Genomic DNA, 23,101 nt, shown 5'->3' with positions numbered 1-23,101 from the left:
TTAGTCACCCGCGACAAATCTCCCTGAAATGCCATCCCACCAGCTAGAATGAAAATCTCCGGTGGGATGGCATACGCGGAGCTGCGATTTGCCTTAAGAGGAAAATCAGTGATTTCACCGCCGTCTATGTCATCCCACCGGCGATTTACATTCTAGCCGGTGGGATGGCATTTCGGGGAGATTAGTCGCCCGCAACAAGGGAGATTTGTCATGCGGCGACTAATCTCCCCGTCTGCCACAGCCCTTAGGTGTAAGACCAGCTTTAGTTGTGGGTATGTCCACAACTCTCTATACTCTATATTGAATTGCTCTGTGAGTTTATTATCTGTGCAAGTGAGAAAAAATCTGTGCAAGTGAGATCTCGGCCTTTTGGCTAAGATCAAGTGTAGTATCTGTTCTTATCAGTTTCAGATCAGATAATTGCTACTTGTGACGAAGCGGGGGGCATGATGAAAGCGGAGAAGCTGTGCTCCCTTTTGGGAAGGGCTGCCGACCTTTTTGTCGGGGGCTTTGCACATGCTTATTATGCCTAATCATGCTCTACATTTTTATTTTTCGAAACTGCACCAGCTGCCAGCTGGGGCCTGAACAAAGAGACTAATGGCATTGCACCCGCACACTTCCGCACCCTTTTTGTGTTGGATTTGAGCACCCGGATAGGTGTCCTAGTCCTCGTGGCTAGGCCCTAGGCCCTGACTTGGTGGTCCCCGCCCTAGCTTCGGCGAAGGTGGGTCTGCCCGCACATGCTGTCTTCGGGCACATGGGCATCGAACGAGAGTACCTTGCCCTAAGGGTAAGGCGCTCGGATGATACAATATCATCTGTGCAAGTGAGATGAGTTTGCACAAGACATCACATGACGGTTCCCACTTGCCAGACACTTATAGATAGTGGTTTGTGTATTTAGACTTTCCCTTCATTACATATTAACCAAAGGCTAATTATAGTTCTGATTATATATTAGCTCAACCTACTTATTGGGTCTGTTATGTCTAGTATCACAGGTGGCCATATCTTAACAGCAGGCACTTTAACACAATCTGATTGTTTCACTTCTGATAATAAGGTTGTGGTTAAACTTTTTCTGTTTCAGCGGTTCCTGAAATAACCTGTTGATTAGCAAATCAGCAAAGCCGGAGCCATTTATAAAGCAAACACTACCTGGCCTTGTAATGTGCTTAGCCGGGGAAGCTTATCATTTAATTCCAATTATTTTTACATTGTTTTTTTTCTGTTGAGCTGAAGCTTTCTGAAATGTCACAGCAGGTTAATAAATCTCACCATATTTGTTTTCTGACCCTTCTCACACTGAAAGGCAGTATATTGCATTAGGATACTATTAAGAGTTGAGGTGCACCGATGGACAGAATCTGCACAGGGAAGAAACGCTAGTAATTGAAGCCAGTGACGCAAGGGATTGACGTCCAGTGTATCTGGGATATAGATTTTTTCTAACTGCCTAAGGTTGCTGGATTAATAGAGTGCGCCTACCTTTCTAGTATATTCAAGTATTATGTGTGTTTACATATATAGGGATGTGGCTCATTTTCTCCATGCTGTAAGTTCTGTATAAACACCTGTAACCCTTTCTTGGCATAAAACAATTATATTAGCTACTCCCGGGTTGAGCACTGTTACATTGGTGACCCCCTTTCTCAGAGTATTGATTGCAGAAAGGGATTATTTTGTTCATCTACAAATTATGTGCTATAAATGAAGAACTTTGGTCGCCAGTGGCATGTAACCATCTAATATGTTTATTTAACACAGTGTAATGTGCTCACTCAGTACAAAGCTCCATATGAGGCAGTTGAAAGCTCTAGAGACAATCAATATAAATATGCACTGGTACCACATAGGAGATGGGTCTTTTTAGGTTTAAATTAACCTTTGTAGAATACCTGCCAGTAGTCCAGATCACCTCCAGTAACTAAAACTAAACTTGTGCTCTGTCCCACTGGGTATCCCATAGCTTTTCGGCAAGGTATCACCTGGGAGAACAACCATCAGTCTATCAATCATCAGTGGAGCCAAGCGCTGCACTTTATACAGTTTCCTAACTATCTTACATCTCTGAGATGGACTATTACAAAGATCTTGCTGACAATTGTTTTATCCTTGACTCGTGCAAGCCCCATAGACCCCTCTCTCTCTCATGAGAAGATTTTACATGTATTAACTTTAATATATTATGAATTTTGACATAGGATAAGCAAGTGTAACATAGCACTGTAAGTTCCAGTAAATGTTGTAAAAAGCTGCAATCCCACTATAATAAGCTTGCAGTTGGTTTTAACTTGAATTTGACAGTTGGAGTTACATAGTTAAGTTGGGTTGAAAAGTAACCAAAGTCCATCAAGTACAACCCTTCCAACTGAACCCCCAGTGCACAGATATACACATACTTATACCGAACTATCTATAAACTCTCATATAAAAAATTATATATACCAATGCCTATACCAACTAAGATCTTTAGATCTCAAGATCCCAATAGCCTTGGATCAAGCCTTGCTTTTTAAGAAATCATTCAAGCCCCTCTTTAATGGCATTAATAGAATCTGCCATCCCAACATCACCTGGCAGGGCATTCCCCAACCTCACTGCCCTCACCATGAAGAACCATTTCCACTGCTTCAAATGAAAATTCTGTTCCTCTAATCTAAAGGGGGGCATCTGGTGCACTGATCTTTTCTATAGAAGAAAAGATCCCCCACTATCTGTCCATATCCTTTTTTAAGGACAGGAGCCCAAAACTGCACTGCATACTCAAGGTGAGGCCTTGTCAGAAACCTATAAAGGGCAAAATTATATTTTCATCCCTTAAATTAATGTCTAGTGTTATACAGCGTGTTATCCACAAAATCCCCCAAATACTTCTCAATTTAGGATTCCCCAACAAACTACCATTTAGTGTAGAACTTGCATTTATATCTACCAAAGTGCATTTGCATCCTGCATGGAACTTATAGCTTTCACATTTGCGAATCCATATCCCCCCTGAGAGTGCATGTGCATTCGTGCGTTCATTTAAACTTACATAGGGAGCAGTGGGGAGAGGTCCCCATTGCTCCATTTGTGAGCAAAGTTTGAGGGCAGCCTCGCCACAAATCCGGACCTGTCTGAGTAGTTACAATGTGCCACTGTGATTGGATTAGTGGAAGAGTTCATATGCTGAGGACCCTATGCAGTTGACCCTTCAGTTGAACTGAAGAAGCTGCTCATTTTCATTACTTAGCAAGTCCAGTTGCTTTAGATTTACTTATACTAGATATTTCTTGGGTGTAGTATACCAATAGTTATCTGAGATATCTGTTTAAGAAAATCTTTCTGGTGATTCTGACCATGTTCTAATTTTTAGAAAGATATATAGCATGTGACCCCCCCCAATCTTGTAGGTAATGATGACAACTATATGTTTTAGTTTTCACTCTGGGATAAGAATGAACATTATCTTTATAAATGTGCCCTTTACTGGGGATCCTCATAGATCTGCTAAGGTCCCTGTGGGTGGACATGTCTTAACGGCCCCTCTTAGGGGCTGATTTATCAAAGTGTAAAATTAGAGCTCACAGTAAACTTCCACCACTCTATTTTGTACATTTCTGTAGGATTTTTAGAGGCATATTTATCAAATGGTGAACGTAAACTTTCACCCATTAATAAATGAATCAATTCCAAGTAATTAGAGAGTGGGGGGATTTTACAGTAGTGAGCTCTGATATTGATAACTAATGCTTGCATCTTTTCTCAGTCGTTTTGTATTATGTAATGCTCCCCAACCTGTCCCCCGATATCTGACACACTGAGACCTACCCAGACTCTGATGTAGATTTGGTATAATTTCTTTCAAATGATTTTGCAATAAACTAATAGATTTGTAAATGTAAATATCTAAAACCCCCCAAATACTGAATATTTATCTTGTGGAGTCATAAAACTGACATTTCATCCCTCCCTTTCCCTGACAATACTGATTCTCTTGCCAAAACTCAATACCTCGCCCCCCCCCCCCACTTCCCCCGCTCAAATTCTTCCCTATTTTTATATACCGCGCCATGATCCACAGGCACACAAAGCAAAGAGATGCAATTCATTATTCTAATCTGTCTTGATTTATATTGCCAAAGGCAGCAGATCATGATTATATAATTTATGCATCATTAAAATGTGCCGCACTCATACTTGTCAAAGCAAAGAGTCTGACATCTCACTTAACAGGCTCATGCCTCATTCTCACCCTGTTACAGCTCTTGGCTCGAGGTGCGGTTATTTTTAACCATTTCACAACTGTAAGAACCATATTACCCACAACTGACAAAAATATTAGCATTTACATAATCACACTCCAGTAATAAATACCACTGTTGTGTTCCTTCCTCATATATATATATATATATATATATATATATATATATATATGTCAAATTCTTTTTGCCAGTAGATATCTGTATAATACAATTTGCTCCATAGTCTCATGCAATGACTTTTGTTGTATCTAACTGAGCAGCCCACGGGTTTAATATTGGTATATGGACATAAAGCAGTTCAATCAGAAACTACCAAATCTGTATAGCATTGGAACTAGATATTTGTATTCTGCTGCATATTAACCCAGCACACTCATCCTATAGAGGGCAACCTTGCTATTTTCTATTGCTATATACAGGTCCTGCTTATCTTGGTCACACTAAACTGATACACTTTTGTTTTGCATAAAAACCTGGTGTTGCTTGTCTTTTTGAATGCTGTATCTAAAGAGGCATATTTTATTGCATAGTTACATTTTTGGAGTTCTTCTCTCAAACACAGTATAAACTGTACTGTATTATTAAAAAACAAAACATGCAGTTTTTTAAAGTGAATCCCAATACTTTTGCCATGTAGTGTGTCTGGATACTTTTGGCAGTTTAGCATACTATTAGATTTACAAATACATACTTTTTTTTGTAAAACAAATTCAATTTCACTGTTTTATTTTGACCAGTGCAGAAGGACAGAAGTGCTCAAAATAAGGTGGGCCACAGTCTATGAATGTTGCATAAATCTTCCTAATGTTGACCCTGAAATTAACATCTCCATTTGTATTAATAGAATTAATCTCTGAAGCCCACTTTCCTTTCAATACTTTATACATGAATTCACCCCAACCCTATAATATAACGCATTACATTTTTTATCTCCATTTTTTATCTGACAAATACCAATCTAATGAAATGCTGTCACTGTTGATTAAGTAAAACAAATCAGAGTCTCTCTAGCCAAGTTTAACTACTAAAACTTCAGATTTTCTTGCACGTTTCAGTTCTACCATCAGTGCTAGTGATAAGTGGAACTGGCCTGATGAATAATGCCATTGGCAGTTTAACCCTGTGTTTTTTTCTGATAATATGTTTATTCCTCCAAACAAAATGCAGGGTGAAATTGTCACAGATTTGCAAAAATATCCGCCCCTACGCAGTACTATTTCTTATTACCATATCCATTCATCACATACGGGATAGTTTTTAGTAAGTGCAGGTACAATTGCTGTCTCCTTTTTTCCATTTACACTGGTGCCAGCTGGCGTTATCTTTGGAAATATCCAGTTGGCCGAATAATTATTTTTTTATCATATAAATCCAACTTCCCTGTAGATAAAGTTATGTCCGTGATTTTAATCACGTTCAATTCTAAAATGACACGGCTGCGAGATTTATGTCCTGTAAAATATCCATGCACGTTATTAGACTGCGTTCACTATGGGTAATTACCTTACAGTGTTTTATTTTTATTTATGGGCACCGAGGTCCCTTTATATCATCATGGATCTTCCTGTTTTTGGTCTGATTTTATATTTATATTGAACGCTTGATGCATTGTCCTGAAATTGTTTCCTGGAAAGGAAGTTATGGAAATCATGTTGATATGGTTTAGCATTTACTAATGACTTTACATGGACATTCATTTGGAGATAAGCACGGGAGCCACATGTATGTCCTTTCCTGAACCCGACTGTACTACTGTAGCGTATTGTGACAGTAACTGCAATAGCAGGAACTTTTGGTACATGGAGTGTTGGGATTCCACAACTGTTATATATTGCACTCTGTCCTTCCATCACTTGGCTTCTGGGCAGTACTGAAGGTCAAGGCATTTCCATAGAGGCGTCATGTTATACATCCTACCAGCACCTTATCCTCCAATGCAAGACCAGGTCTCTGCCAGGCCTAGACCCTGGGCTGGCACACTTATTGGAGCAGTGTTTGTTCACTTTGCACTTATTATGGGCACAGGTTTTATAACTCCCCACTATGGGGGACATGGGTGCTGTGTGAGGCAGGGTGGCATCGTTATGACCTGAGCCTCATTAAGCCATTGTTTCATCAAACACGATTCCTGCAACTGATGTACAGTAGTTAGTGGGATTAAAAGCAAGTTTATATGACTGTTTCTGTCATATGACTGTAATTATCTGAGTAATTACTGCTAGTCTTTCATGCTCAATGAAACTTGTGTGAATGACTTTCTCTTTAAATTACACTTTCCATTTAAGCCTTCTTTTATTATGTATGTGTGAAAGGCTTCATAATAAAATCCTGTATGAATAGATCATGCAGTCATTTTCCAATCCCATCATACTGTGCTGCATATATAATCTTCCTTTATAGCACGTTCCTGGCTAAATGGGATTGTGATACAGTCTGAATTAAAACAAAAGCACTGCACACAACAATAAAGCAAATATTAATCAATTTGCGACCCTGATTTACAGCTCTCCTGGATCTTTAGCCTCTTTCGAAAATGTTCTACCTGCCATGGGGGCATTATATAGGCTCAGTGATAGGGTTACCACCCGGACAGTATTTGACCAGCCTAGTGGCCAATATATCTGCTGGTAAATTTGTAAGGGTGCCAACCCTACCTATAATGTCTCCCTTCCCTAATTCTTCTGTTGGCAGCAGGTCAACCCCTTTTATATAGAGGCCAGCCTCTGCCCCTGCCCATCCACCCATTCCCCTGTGTAGCCAGCCAATTCCCCCCTCCAAGTTACGTCGCCGCCTGCCCCCAAAGTAAAGGTCGGTATTAATAGCAAAAAAGGTGGCAACCCTCCTACCCTACTAAGTTTGTTTTATATTTATGTAATAATTCCATTCACAGAGATATATGTTTTAGGGCTACATCCATCTGGAAGGTAGTTATTTATACTTTGTGTATTCCAGTAACATACAGGTTCCCAGGTGTTAGATTTGTTTTAGGACTTATGGCAAAGGGTAGGGAGACCAAGCCTAAAAGGCACTATGGGACTGGGAACCAATGCAGATATACAGATGAATCTGAAAGGACGTGAGATTGCATTTCCTGCTAAAGGTACAGCTCCATGCTACATGGAACTCTGTAGATAACCAAGGGCGAGGCAATAACCTATGTTTGGGGTGCCAAACAGCTTACAGTTCACCCTCCCATTTATAAAGGTACTTTTTAAAGACACATTATACTGAACAGTTATGGGTATGTAACACGGAATAACACTGTGTGACACTGTGGCAGCTAAGGGCACTCCCATGTTTGAGCAAAACCTTGAATAAAAAGTCATGGCTCACTAGTCAGGCATTGCACCATTTTTCCAAGCATTTTGGGAAAACAACAGATGTTTTAGACATTTCGGATGTATTTGGAAAAGCAATATAATGAACACATTAATATTCCATTATACACAGGCTGATAATGCCCCTGGCCCCACCAGTATGGGTAGGCACATTAAATGAGCCTGATGAGTAACTGTTAAGTGTTTTTGTCTATGGTGAACTGTCAGCTATATCAGCTATATATAAGCTGGAGAGAGTGCAGAGACGTGCAACTAAACTGGTAAAGGGGATGGAAGATTTAAGCTATGAGGTTAGACTGTCAGGGTTGGTGTTGTTTTCTCTGGAAAAGAGGTGCTGTAATGGCAGATTCTGTTAATGCCTTTAAGAGGGGCCTGGATGAGTTCTTGATCAATCAGAATATCCAAGGCTATTGTGATACTAATATCTACAGTTAGTATTACTGGTTGTATATATAGTTTATGTATGTGAGTGTATAGATTGGTAGGTGTGGGTTGTGTGTGCTGGGTTTACTTGGATGGGTTGAACTTGATGGACTCTGGTCTTTTTTCAACCCTATGTAACTATGTAACTATCAACAGTTCCTATACAATTATTTGCTGAACTCTAGGTACACCTATTTTTGTGCCAAGCCAGAAGCACCACCAGAGCTTACGTTTTCCACTCATTACCTGAGCAGCCAAGCTAAAACTGGAGTGTTCTTCAAGGGATTCTGTCACAGTGTCGCTGTCATGGTTTTTTACAAAATGCTTCAGTTAATAGAGCTCCTCGAGCAGAATCAAAATTAAAATTCAATTTTCAAAAGAGCAAACAGATTCTTTTATTTTTATTTTTGAAATCTGACATGGGGCTAGCCATATTCTTCATTTCCCAGGTGCCCTCAGCCATGTGACTTGTGCTCTAAAAACCGCATTATCTCTTTACTGCTGTGCTGCAAGTTGGAGTGATATCATCCCTCTGCCTTTCCCCCCAGCAGCCGATCAGCAGAACAATGGGAAGGTAACAAGATAACAGCTCTCTGACAATTGTATTGATGAAAATGCTCCCATGACCCTGGGAGTGGTAGATATGAGAATAGCACTCAATAGTAGAACACACAAGTCTGGCCATGACTCCCCCAGTTACATGGGAGTAGGAGAAACAATAGGTTACCTGAAAGCAGGTCTAATGTGTAGCGCTGGCTCCTTCTGAAAGCTCAGGCACAATGCAGAGATGGCGCCTACACACCAATATTAAATAAAATAGCTAATAATACATTTATTGGTTTAAGAATAAAATGTATATGATAGAATGAATTATTTGCAATATACACAGTGTAATTTAGTAGTAAAAATGACACCATCAGAATCCATTTAAAGTCTGCAACATTTGGTCTAAAATCAAACAATTGTCAGACAATTTGTTCATTTTCATCATCTCAGTTCCATCAGTTTATTATTGCTCAGGGCTGAATACTAGTACTGCTGTACATAGAATGTAACAGGTCTATAGGTCAAAAACAAATGCAACCAGATATATTTTATATCTGGCTGCATGGTTATATTTATATCTCTATAATTCACAATAGATGAATAATTACCTTACAGATCTGATGAAGGCAAACAGCCCTGTGTGGCCTTAGCCATATAGAATTCAAGGTGATAGTTCCCTTTAATTTTTAGGGACCTGTCACTTATAAGGCACCTATCAGTGGAAAATTGTTTCCCCAACTAGAGACAATGCCATTTTGTGAAAATCAGGGGTGCTCCCACCTGGTAGGGGAAAAAATTTCAACCTATAGGTACCCTTTATTATCCCTAGGATTCTGTAAGTTATTCTACAGGAACACCAGGGGAGTCAAAGGCTACAGTCTGTGCGGCATGCTCTTTCTGTAGAAAAGGGGAGCCCTAAGACTGAAAAGAGTGTTTTGTTGGGTTGCAAAATGGGCAAGACGAAGGAATGAATAGGGATTGGGGCATATCATGGGCAGAGTTTTGGCATCTCTGGCATAGCGGGGTGTTGCTAATGGTAGCCCTTATTTTAATAACGACACCAGTGAATCTTATGGGTTGGGACCCAAAATGGAGTCCCCATGCTGTTTATGGTGGGTCATTGCTACAATAACAAATAAGGCGCATAACTGACTTTAAACCAATTTGTTTGGGTCATGAAGCTGAGTCTTAGACTAATTTGGGTCACTTCTGAATAAGGGTAAGTAACCCTGAACCACGTAGAATGTTCAAATTTGGAAGCAATGGCATGAAATGCTTATTCCTTGTAGCTTTATAGCATAAACTCTGCAGAATTATGCTGTACATATTTATGAGGGCACCTTGACTACTGTAAATATGCATACCCTAAAATAGCTCCATGGGTATGACTATGATCTGTAACCTAAAAAGAATAATATCCCAAGCATTTTATGCATCTTACACAGTGCTGACTCAGTATAACTCACCTACCAAGATACTGATCTTAGATAAGTACATCTCTGTTCTCATATCCCCTGTCTAGTGTGTCAGTTGTCTAGAATGTTTTAATTACAGTATATTTTAACCCTCAGTCTGTTTTTTTTATTTGTTTCACTGAGGTCATTTAAGGACTCAGCGTTATGTGTAGCTGCAACTGCAAGCACTGTACTGATTAAATTCAGATGTTGGCATTGTATTTCAGTATCTTTCCTATTTGCTAAATATATAGATGGACCCACAGTGTAAAGATCACTAGCAACAGGCCGGTTTGTTTATTTGGCAGACCACGGTGTGCTGTGTGAGCCCAGAATAGTTTGAAGTCTTTAAAAAAGTACTGAAATTGTCAACTGATTTTTAATTTGGAAGTGGTGACCTTATGTTCTGGTGTATTCTGTTATCAGCAATCACTATGTATTGGACCTCTTTTGTCCGGATCGGAATCAGGCATTGACAGAAGCCCATGAGCAGCCCACATGGGCACCAGGCTAACCTGGGAGAAGTACAGGCAGCTGGGGGAGTGGAGAGAGGCCGGTGAGGTCTAGCGAGGTACCAGGGAGTAAGCATTAGCAGAAGTCAGTCAGGCTGTAGTCAGAGCAGCCAGATTTGGATCGGAGTGGAAAGGCATATTCTAGATATTGTACTTAAAGTGGAACTCCACCTAAACACAACTTGAAAAGTAAACATAATATCAAGCAACTTTGCAATATATATCAATTGAAAAATATGCAACTTTTTCATGATTTTTAATGTAATAATATGGTTTGGAACAGTTCCCTAAGCCTGACCCCTGTTCCCCTGCTGATCTGGCTGACTACTCTGAGACGTAAAAAGAATGTAAGAGTAGTCGCCTGTCTTCGGCCTGCATGCTCTCTGTAAGCATATATATAAACAAATAAATAAACTCATTTATGTATGTGTCATTCTACTATAGCTAAACAAAAATCTAGAATAGAAAAAATGCTAACCTGATAATATCATCCTATTTACATTTGAGGGTAACATATGAAAATTTAAGAGAAGTGACCCTGGAACCTCGGCCACAGGTCAATTTCCAATGAAAATATAAAAATAGGGTAACAAGAATTGTGCTATGAGGCAGAGAATAATGCTCAGAAAAGTGTTTATTGTCCACACAACATGTTTTGAGTCTACTGGCACTTGACAAAGAGCCTGTAGGCTCCCAGCATTTTGTGAGCATTGTGAAACACTTTTCTGAGCATTTTTTTTCTCAGTTATGAATCTCAATTATGAAGAAAGACTGGCCAAGCTGGAGTTGCTTCATTACTTATGAGCACTGAGAAAGGGCTGATAGCGCACAGCAAAATCTACTTACAATTACATTACAGATTTTCCCAGAGGTGGGAGCACACTGATTTCATGTATTGATTATGGTACTCATTGTGTTCTTTCCACCCTTGCCTGTAACATTCGATCATGTCTTGGGGCAAACCCATGGCACAGCCATGTTTTTGTCTATAGAAAACTTCCTTGTGCTTGTTTGTTCCTTACTATGTCTCAATACCACTTACTTCAAGCACAAGACAAAAACATGGCTGTACCATGGGTTTGCCTGTGTCTCCAATTGTAGTGAACCTTTACATGGAAGAAGTAGAAAAGAAAGCCCTGGACACCTTCAAGGGAACAACACCAAGTCATTGGTTCAGATATGTGGATGACACCTGAGTCAAAATTAAAACATGCAAGGTTCCAGCCTTCACCGAACACAAACTCGGTGGACAAAAACATCGGGTTCAAAAGGGAAGATGCGAAAGACCGCAAACTGGCATTTTTGGACTGTGCAATAGTTATCAAAGCATCCAATGCAGAGGCTAAAGAGAAGGAATAGAAACATTTAAAAGGAGTTCTCAAAACTTGCGGCTACCCAGACTGGGCCTTTATCAAAACTAAATCAAAAACAAGCAGAAAGACCAGACCAACAAACAGAAGGGAGGAACACAGCAGGTGAAGCAACATAGTCATCCCATCAGAAACACTTAGGAGAACTCCGAGACAAAAGTTGGTGCACCCTAAAGACCCTACACCAAAGCACATAAAAAGTAATGTGGTCTATGCTGTCCAGTGTAGTAAAGAGTGCTCTGACTTATACATTAGGGAGACAAAACAACCTCTCTGTAAGAGAATGGCCCAACATAGGACAAGACTCAGCAGGAGGTATGAAAGAGGCCATTTATGCCAGCCTGGAAAACCCATCCCTGAATAGAGGAGGGGGCCTGCGACACCGCTTGTCATCAACATACAATGTCGCTTTGACATCCTTACCCCAGCGGTTTCACAACAGTTCACACTTCATGTACTTTGAAGGATTAACACCTGGATCTATGAGAATTATGGTACCATTGTGACTGGATCATACCTTCTTACACCTGTCAGTTTCAGCCAACACCTAACTGAATAAGTTCAATGGAACTCACAAAAGAACCATTATGATTGGATGTCTGTGACTACACTACCCTCAAGGGTTTAAATACCGGGGAATTCCCTACCAGTCATTTGAACTGAAGAAGCCACTCGGATGAGTGGTGAAACATTTTCAAGAAAAAAAACTCAGAAAAGTCCAGTTGTTTTAGACTTAATTCCACTAGATAAAATCAAACTGTTTTTATTCCCTTTGTTGCATAAAAAAAAAGTATATGCCTATTGGCTACAAAAACAGGAGCCTACGCAGCCCTTATTTTTTCTCTTCACAACTGTGTCTTCCTACTCATCTACTTCCCCCTCTCATCTGTTAGAATGTGTGCAGAGTATTTAAGTTTTGCTGTCTTTGGCTGCATTATCTTGTAAAATGGGCTTTGCACATGTGTTTGTGTGTGTCTGCTGCTGAGGTCAAGGCTTGCAAAAGCATTCCATGGATTAATAGAACACGCTGCAGCACTTCCATTTGCAAAAGATGAAGGTGTTTATCAAGGTCAAAGACCAGGCAAAGTTAGATGCCTTCTCTTGCCCTTTCTCAAGCCTGAGGCAATGTGATATTTGGGGTCTTCTCTTGCCCTGTCTCATAACTGAGGCGAGGCATTGTTTGGTGCCTTCTCTTGTCCTTTCTCAAGCCTGAGACCAGGTGACATTTTGGGCCTTCTCTTGCTCTTTCTCAAGGCCTGAAACGCCATCTAGTTTTTGACCGTAATATCACCTTCATCTTTTGCAAGGGTGGCAAGGGTTTAGGCTGCCGAAGTACCCATCCAACAAGGATAATTTAAGGTGGTTGATGATCTTACAAAAATATAAGAACTGCAATAAAATTCTATGTCACAAAGCACATAAACCAAAAGTACAAGTAGTACTAGTATGAGCTAGAGAATTGGGAGTAATTGATGGAAGATGTTGTCTTCTCCACTGATATTTTCTAGAGTTAAGACCTATTACAAGTTGCCTATGCCACACATAGAGAAAAGCGGGCTGCTGCTACTTGTGACTGTTATAGTTTCACAGGTGGTCAATACAAGAGGACCAGTCTTATATGATATCAAAAGGGTGAGCCCTGAGCATTGAGATTGTCTGCACTCCTGAAGTATTATGGTTTTGTCCATTGATAATATAACCCTGTATACTATGCTAACCAGAGACAAGCATATGCCTTATAGCAAATGGTTGCAATTGTTTGTTACTGTAGAATTCCTGCAGCATTCCTTAGCTTGTGTCCCATGTGCCCATAGACAGAGATAAGCAGGGCCCTACACAGCATTTCCAGCCTTGGTGTTTAGAAGAAGGTCATAAGGCCCTGCAGTACAGACAATACTGTATGCATTACTGTGCTTTACTACTTGCTCTAGTGCTATAGACCGTGGGTCTAAAGGATCAGTTTATTATAATAAGCAGAAAGGTTTAGTAGTGCATTAGCAGATCAGAGTCCTAGGTATCTGTGTTGTGGGTTCCCTCTGGGAACTCTGGTTTCCTCCCACATTTATAGCAGGCAGGTTAACTAGTTACCTATAAAACTAATCCTACTGTGTGTTGATGTGATGTGATAGGGACCTTGGATTGTAAACTCCACTGGGGCAGGGATAGATGTGTAATCCCTGAAAAGCTATTTGTAACATGTCAGTACAATAGTATTCAAGAATAATAATAGTAATGAAAAGAAATCACCCTAAGAACTTTTGTCTGTAGACTCTCAAATCCCTACATTTGTGTAGACAAACACATCCACTTGCACATGTATACACATAAGCACCTATACACACAAACTGACCCAGACATCCAAATCACATACACACATATACACACACATGTATACATTCGCCCTCACATACACACATATACACACACATGTATACATTCACCCTCACATACACTACACTCACAAATACACATACCATTAATAAATTAGCGTGTGTTCAGTTAATAAACTAAATTACTAATTTACTTAATAGAAAGTATACATAAACGTCTAAATTAGCTATTAGCAAACCAACATCACCAAAGGTGAATGAGTTAACTTATGCAATTGGTCTAACAGACTTGCAATTGGTCTGATACACACACACAACCATGTAGAAAACTATGATGCCAATGAAGTGCATATGAGGTTGCCCATACATTAAGCTGATTGGCACAGCTGTTATTGTGATAGCGGAGCAGATAGAAAGCAATCCTCCCAGAGCTCTGGCTTCCATTAAACCGTGCCAACTAACACTCCCACTTAAATGGCATCATTTCTTGATAATTGATGAGGCTCCAAAAGAATACTTCATACTTCTGCCATTAAAGTTACATTTTCCAGTAATTAACCCAATCTGTTGGCTCACAAGTAGTGCAAAGTCCATAGGAAGGACACTGACACAAATATAGGGAAACGCATGTGCTTTAATGAGTGGCTTTTGCCAAAGACACCTGATAATAAAGGACATTCCCTCCCAATGGGCCTCCCTGATCGATATCTGGCCAAATATTGGCCAGGTGTTGATTGGACAGATTTGACTTTCCTGTTGGATTGGGGAACCGCAATCATTGATATGGTTCATTGATATGGTCCTCTGTCCGACAGTGCCTATGCCTGTTACGGCAAAACAATCAAATTAGAAGATCTACTCGTTTGGCAACCTTAACAAATGAGCAGATCTCAACGTGTATGGTAACCTGGTAGCTGTCAGTGTCACACTAGACTAGCACTGTGAGTTCCAGATAGGCAACAACAGAATCCATATCATCAGCTGCGATAGACACAACTCAGAGTGTGGCTGCAATTATGCTAGAATGATTGGATAAAAAATATGTGTACCTGAGCACTGTATGTGTTCTTTATACAGTTAAATCCCCTATGTATCTGAGCACTGTATGTGTTCTTTATACAGTTAAATCTCCTATGTATCTGAGCACTGTATGTGTTCTTTATACAGGTAAATCCCCTATGTATCTGAGCACTGTATGTGTTCTTTATACAGTTAAATCTCCTATGTATCTGAGCACTGTATGTGTTCTTTATACAGGTAAATCCCCTATGTATCTGAGCACTGTATGTGTTCTTTATACAGTTAAATCCCCTATGTACCTGAGCACTGTATGTGTTCTTTATACAGTTAAATCCCCTATGTATCTGAGCACTGTATGTGTTCTTTATACAGTTAAATCTCCTATGTATCTGAGCACTGTATGTGTTCTTTATACAGGTAAATCCCCTATGTATCTGAGCACTGTATGTGTTCTTTATACAGGTAAATCCCCTATGTATCTGAGCCCTGTATGTGTTCTTTATACAGGTAAATCCCCTATGTATCTGAGCCCTGTATGTGTTCTTTATACAGGTAGAGCCTCTATGCACCTAAGCACTACATGTGCTTTATGCAGAGAGAGTACACAGTATTGTAGCAGGTAGTACTCATTGTGCTATTTCCCATATTCATGGGTTGGATGACAGAAAGATCTACATGCCAGTATTACTCTAGTATACTTACTCACTACTCACTACTACCTATTAAGGGCAGAGCCCCCTAAAAATCTTGCTGAGCTGAGGTAAATTCTCATTATGGAGTGACCTTCCATCATTTAAAAGCCTTTGGTAACAGTTGCTACTACAGTATAAAAGATCTGAGATTAGAAGGCTGCTTGGCTGGAGATATAATTATAGTCTTTAGCCTTCAATTTTCAAATGGCAGAAATTCAAGAGGAATTGAAGTATAATTTGAGCTATAATGAATCCAATTACCCATGGTCCTGCCCAAAAGGCAGCATATTTGATATGGGAAATGGCATGCTGCAGTGTGATTACACATATATTAATAGGCAAATTAAATCTCTTCTTACTGACTTTTACTGTGCTAGCCGTGCTGTCAGACAGAGCGCAGGCCACTGGATACTGGGTACACGATCAGCCTAAAGTTAATATTCATGCAAAAAGACAGATTTGGTAAGCTTACTAGAAGTAAATAGATGTAAATAATGCTTTGCTTATAGATAGATATAGATGTGCCAATGTACAAACTTCTTGTCACTGAGCCTTCAGGGGACACAGCATGGAGAATCTCTAAGCCTAAAATTACTGTCAAACAAACACATTAAAGGGGAACTAAACTCAGACATGGTCTGTGCTTTGAGCCGATTATTTCTTTCTATTTGTATATGTCTAATGGAAAATACAAAAGAAAATATTTTGATTATATTCTGCTTTAAACTATGCTCTTTTTCCTTGCTTCTTCAAAAGTAGATTCTGATTTGTCTGAAGGAGTCATTGGTTCTTCTCCTCCAATGTGTGTATATATATCTATATATATATATATATATATATAGATAGATATATATCTATATATATATAGATAGATATATATCTATCTACATTTGTATATATATATATATATATATCTATATATATATAATATATAGCGAAACTGCACTATACAACCAAAAGCAGTGGGAAATCCCTTCTGAAATGGTTACTGCGGTCTCTAGAAGCAACGTCTGCTGAAGAATTATTCATCCAAACCACTGATGTTTTTAAGGATGAGGAGCCACATCCATGCCAAACATTACCATGTGCAATGCCATGCATTGGCAGGAGAAGTGTATCAATTTAGGCTATGGGACTCCGGGGTGGTAGAAATAGCTTGTCTAAAGTGATAATTCGGGCTGGATTTTAGGAGAACTGCTACTTCCCTGGATGTGTAAATCCAACTGTGAAGGAATAATGACTTGGGAAAGTATATCATGGTTTAGGCTAGGTTACTTGGTTCAGGTAATAGCAAAGCTTAATACTATAGTGTACAATTATATTCTTGACAATTCTGTGCTTCCTACATTTTAGTAACACTTTGGGCAAGGCCCTTTTCAGTTTCAGCACAATAATGTGCCAGTGCACCAGTAAATTCTGTACAGAGCCAATTTGCTGAGATAGGAGTGTAAAGACTTAACTGGACTACATAGAACTCCGACCTCAACCCAACTAAATACCTGTGGGATGAATAGTAACACCAAGTGCAAGCTGGATTGGTCTCTCAGCATCACTGCCCAACCTCACTAATGCGCTGGAGGCTGAATTTAAGCAAATGCCAGTAATATTTCTCCAGCATTGAGTGGAAAACTGTCCTAGCAAAGGGCGGAAAACTTCCTGTTATATAGTGTGAGGTCTAGTTAGGCGTGACAACCTCCAAAACACTGCAACAGGAGCTGTAGCAAATGTTTCATCAGTGAAGGAGCTTTATTGGTTCAAGCACAGAATACAGAAGCATTCGGCAGCTCAGAGAGATTTCTCCCAAACTGACTGTTACAATACTTATTATATTGATCATAAATCACACAGTCATTATAATTTAGGACATCAGCAAAACTTTTATTCAACTATGAAGTCGTGAGTTCCCATTACAATTCAGGGCAAATGTATTTTGCGGTGTAAAAAATGCGAAAAAACTCGGCACATAAAAAATGGCACAAGTTTTTATGCATTTTTTTTCTTAGAGCGACTTCTGCCGGAACACAAGGGGGCTGATTTACTAACCCACGAATCCGACCCGAATTGGAAAAGTTCCGACTTGAAAACGAACATTTTGCGTCTTTTTCGTATGTTTTGCGATTTTTTCGGATTCTGTACGAATTTTTCGTTACCAATACGATTTTTGCGTAAAAACGCGAGTTTTTCGTATCCATTACGAAAGTTGCGTAAAAAGTTGCGCATTTTTCGTAGCGTTAAAACTTACGCGAAAAGTTGCGCATTTTTCGTAGCGTTAAAACTTAACGCTACGAAAAATGCGCAACTTTTCGCGTAAGTTTTAACGCTACGAAAAATGCGCAACTTTTTACGCAACTTTCGTAATGGATAGGAAAACTCGCGTTTTTACGCAAAAATCGTATTGGTAACGAAAAATTCGTAAAGAATCCGAAAAAATCGCAAAACATACGAAAAAAATCGCAAAATACCGATCATTACAAAAAAAACGCAATCGGACTCCATTCGACCTGTTCGTGGGTAAGTAAATCAGCCCCAAGGTCTAAAGTGGTGTAAAAAGAAATGCTGTCAATGTGTTGATTTTTAGAAATAATAGATCATATGGGGTATGTTCATTTTGGGGCCGATACATATCACATACTTAAATCTATTCCACAGGTAAATCTATTGGGGCGTCAACTCAAATGTTTTAATACAGGTATGGGACCAGTTATCCAGAATGCTCGGGACCTGGAGTTTTTCAGATAAGGGGTCTTTATGTAATTTGGATCTCCTACCTTAAGTCTGCTAATAAAATTATTTAAACAGTAATTAAACCCAATAGGATTGTTTTGGCTCCAGTTGGGATCAAGTACAAGGTACTGTTTTACTATTACAGAGAAAAAGGAAATCATTTTTAAAAATCTGAATTATTTGATGGAGTCTAAATAGTGGAGTCTATGGGAGATGTCCTTTCTGTAATTTAGAATCTGGATAATGGGTTTCCTTTTTTTTTTTTTTTTAATAAATACTGACTATTCCTGGTTCTTAAGAATATAGAGTATAATCGCATTTGTGTTTAATATGTTTAATTGATGGGTTAAGTTTTAGCTGGCGAATTGTTGGATTCAGATTTTTATCAGTTTTATTACACAGTAAATCTAGAACAGGGGTGGCCAGACTTGGTCCGGTCGCGATTGACTGGGCCGACGCGGAAGTGCGGTGTGCATACGTACGCGACGCAGCATACATTCGCATTCATCAAGCACTTCTGCATCCCTGGCTTGATCGCGGTCCACCAGGAAACCTTGGGGAATCGACTGGTGGACCGCGATCGTCATATTGGCCTCCCCTGATCTAGAAAAAGTAGCAAATTTTCTGTGACTTTTAGCGCTAAAAAATCAGAATCAGATAAAAAATAAAAATCCAACTGTTAGTAAATGCCCCACCCCCACAAAGTATAGAGATCCCATTTACAGAAAGATCCATTATCCGGAAAACCCCAGGTTCCGATCATTCTGGAAACAGGTCTAGTATAGGACTAGTGTAGAACCGTGCTGACTATAAGAAACATTACATGAAATTTCGCTCGCAAAAACCATGTTTGCTTTCCTACCACATATAATAAAAGAACACTATAATAAAAGAACAAAAACACAAGAACAATTTTGTTTCCATGAAAGAATCTAATTAATTACAGCTCAGTAAGAGCCAGTGGATTCAGTACGTTTTCATTTCTGAAAAAGATTGAAAAATGAAGATATTGTTGAATAAAATGCCCGCTGCTTGTAGGATTATAAAGGCTTTATTGTGCGCTGACTGCTGCCTTCCACCCTCCAGTCATTTTGCTGTTATTCTTATTCTAATGTATATAAATGAAACTGAGCTAACGAAGTCTAATCCTGCAGAGATCGTTATGCTAACATTTTTATAATTATATAATTGCATTTAGCTCAGATTGGGCATTATATCCCTGCCCTGCGTACAGCTTGGAAATGCTTTTAGGAGTCCTTTATCACTCCCTGCCTTTCCCTGAATGAAGCCAATTTGCTACTATTTGTACAGATTTAACTTAGAGAGGGGAAAAAGAATACGCTGTCCCCATTATTAACCAGATTGATGATTAGTCACATGCACTTGCAGAAAAGTTCTGAGCCGTACACTGCTCCTCTCATTAAATGGCCTGAGAACTTGTGGGGTTTTTGTAGAGCATCAAACTCCTTTACTCCAATAGGACCACTGTGTGGTCTGTCACAGATTGGATAGAAATTCTTTAAAAAAAAAAAAAAAAAAAAAAAGAGAGAGAGACAAATTGATAAGATTCTATTGAATCTAATTAACTGCTTGGCTAAAGGTACTAACAATATGAAGATATTTGCCATCAGGTAGGACTTTGGCTCCCCTAAAGGGGCCTGGAGCAATGGCACCAGGGCTAAGCCACAAGGCCAGGGGAGAATGCTTATTTATTTCCTAGACCAGTGATCCCCAACCAGTGGCTCTTGAGCAACAAGTTGCTCCCCAACCCCTTGGATGTTGCTCCCATGGGCCTCAAAGCAGTTGCTTATTTTTTTAATTCCTGGCTTGTAGGCAAGTTTTGGTTGAATAAAAACCAGGTGTACTGACAAACAGAGCCTCCTGTAGGCTGCCAGTCCACATAGGGGCTACCAAATAACCAATCACAGCACTTATTTGGCACCCCAGGAACTTTTTGCGTGCTTGTGTTGCTCTCCATCTCTTTTTACATTTGAATGCGACTCACAAGTAAAAAAAGGGGTTGGGGACCCCTGTCCTAGATACACCAGAAAGCCCAGTTTAATGGTCAGTTAGCATCACAATTAAGGTGAAAATGTTAATTTTCTGCCCTAGATATTGGGGACTCACCAAATCCACTATTTTAGGATACGTGTGAACCCCAAATACCGAATCAAATCCTAATTTGCATATGGAAGGGTTGGGTTACAGAGAACCCCCACGCAAAGCACACTGAAAAAATTGTCAACTTCCTTGTTTATGTGACAAAAAGTCACATGATTTTAAGGATTCAGATTCGGTTCAGCCAGAAGCATGGATTTGGCTGAATCCAAATCCTGCTGAAAGAGGCAGAATCCCCAACCCCATCCTGGATTCGGTGCATGCCTACAAGATATTTTTGGAACCATGGTCAAATGATACATATACCAATGTTTTTCTATTTCTTTGACTTTCATATGAGCTGGAGAATGAAGGCTGGACCTTTACAGGGAGTTTGAAAACCTGACAACCCCTGCTCCATGGGCTTTAAGCAAACAACTTCTACCACCAATTGACATGGCATTTGAGGGATGAAACCCAGGGGCAATTTTTTACAACTAATAATGCATATTGGTGACTTTGCCCATGTAAAGGTGTCTCAGGCTCAGCTTTTACTGTAGTTTTAGTCACCTACTACAGCCCTAAGCTGGCAAAGGGGAATAATAAATTCATTTCATAGAAGCCATCTGTAAGGTAGTAACTGTATCACAGTTGCTTTAACCGAAATCTCACCCAAATCCTGCTCCCCAAATACGCAGCCTGGTTTACAGTATATAGAAATGCTCATGGTTAGTTAGATCAGTCAGAACAGTTATAAAAGAGCACAATATTTAAAAATGTAATTGATAATGGCATTATATTTTATGGGTTTTTAAAGGTATAGTTCAGAAAACATTTAAAATATTTCTACTCAACTGTATATGTAGAATGTATATATAATTCACATGGGCATTAATTAATTTACAATAATTATAGGGCTTGTTTACATCTGGCAGTTCCAGTGAGCAAAGTGCAATTTCAGGCCATGTTTTTTCCTATAATGCACCATTTTCCCCCCAAATTTTGGAGCCATGGGTGCTTGGGTGCTTTTCTTTACGCAATTGCACTGCGCCAACTGCAATTGTGCCCAGTTTGCTTCTGCGTGCACAATAGGGTACAAAAGGGCATCACATACTCTCTAAGTCTGCCTGGTGTCATTTCTGGTGTTTGTTGGCCTCATTTCTCGGTTTGGTGTACAACATATGAATTGTGTGCTTTATTCTTTTGGCGCAACCGCGCTGCAGCATTGATAGTGCGTGCAAAGAGAACCTCAGCCTGCTGCCTGGTCAGGGGGTGGCAGTAGCTCCAGGGTTCTCCTGCATCAATAGGGGGCAGCAGCATCTGATTTGGAATGGAAGGAAGGAAGGACTGAGCAGTGCTGAATGCAACTACTGTATATGGAAGTGCAAGAAGCGCATGACGCAAGTAACTTTACTGAAAGTGGCTCTATGCACAACTCACTGTGGGGAAAAGCACACATTGTCCACACATTGCGGATACAAATGAGCCAAATTATTTTACCATGCCACCTTGCTCAGCAAGACCTGCTATTGGAATATCTTGCCCTATTACATCTTTGGATGTGCTACCAAACCATATGAAGCAATGACTTCTGCAAAGTTACCAAGGGGTGGCCATTAAAATCACCACAATTTCCAATCATTCCATTGGTTTTTATAGACATTATTATAGAGTGCCTAATGATTAATTATTCAGTCTGTATGTATAAATATATATGCAAAGAATGAATGGAGTATGGAGATACATACCCTTGCTCTATGGTTCGGACATGATGGACAGCTTGGGACAAAAGGGACAACTTCAATGAACAGATGTGGAGCCCACAGCTTTGGTTAAAGTCAGCTATGGCTTTATTATCAAATATGAACCCACTGATCCTTTCAATTCGTCCAGCCCCTGGTAATAGCATAACTTCTTCCCAATTACAAACCCAGCCAGGACAAGCTGGAATATTACCATACAAAAAACAACATACAAGTAGAAACATAAGAAATGACATTTGAATTGTTAATAGAATCAAATAGTCCTTTTAAACATCTAAGCAGTATCTATTGTGTGCATAAAGGCCCAAATGAGTGTAAGGACATGGGGGGGGGGGGGGTAATAGTGCAGAATAAAGGGCATTAGATACATGGGTCTTTGCATTAGACCTTTTGGAAATTAAGTTGAAGAGGTGAGAAAAGCCTACCTATTGGCATCAGAAAAAGGAATTTCTGTAACAAAGCATTGCACAGCCCAGGAAACCACCCTTTACAGGTAAGTAAAATGCTGAATATTTTGCCTTCATATTTTGCAATATATTTAAATTAAAATATTTAATCGAGTACGCCATAACATACTGTATC

The 23,101-nt window shown here is 39.6% G+C and overlaps 1 pseudogene; it reads left to right on the top strand.

The window, feature by feature from the left end:
* The first annotated feature begins 359 nt into the window (after positions 1-359).
* Positions 360-436, top strand: LOC116409049 (annotated as a pseudogene).
* Positions 437-23,101: the final 22,665 nt, after the last annotated feature.

This window comes from Xenopus tropicalis, chromosome 2 (genome assembly GCF_000004195.4).
Source record: "Xenopus tropicalis strain Nigerian chromosome 2, UCB_Xtro_10.0, whole genome shotgun sequence".
Taxonomy (NCBI): Eukaryota; Metazoa; Chordata; class Amphibia; order Anura; family Pipidae; genus Xenopus; species Xenopus tropicalis.
The sequence above is the reverse complement of the archived record's forward strand: the minus strand, read 5'-3'. Positions and strand labels throughout refer to the sequence as shown.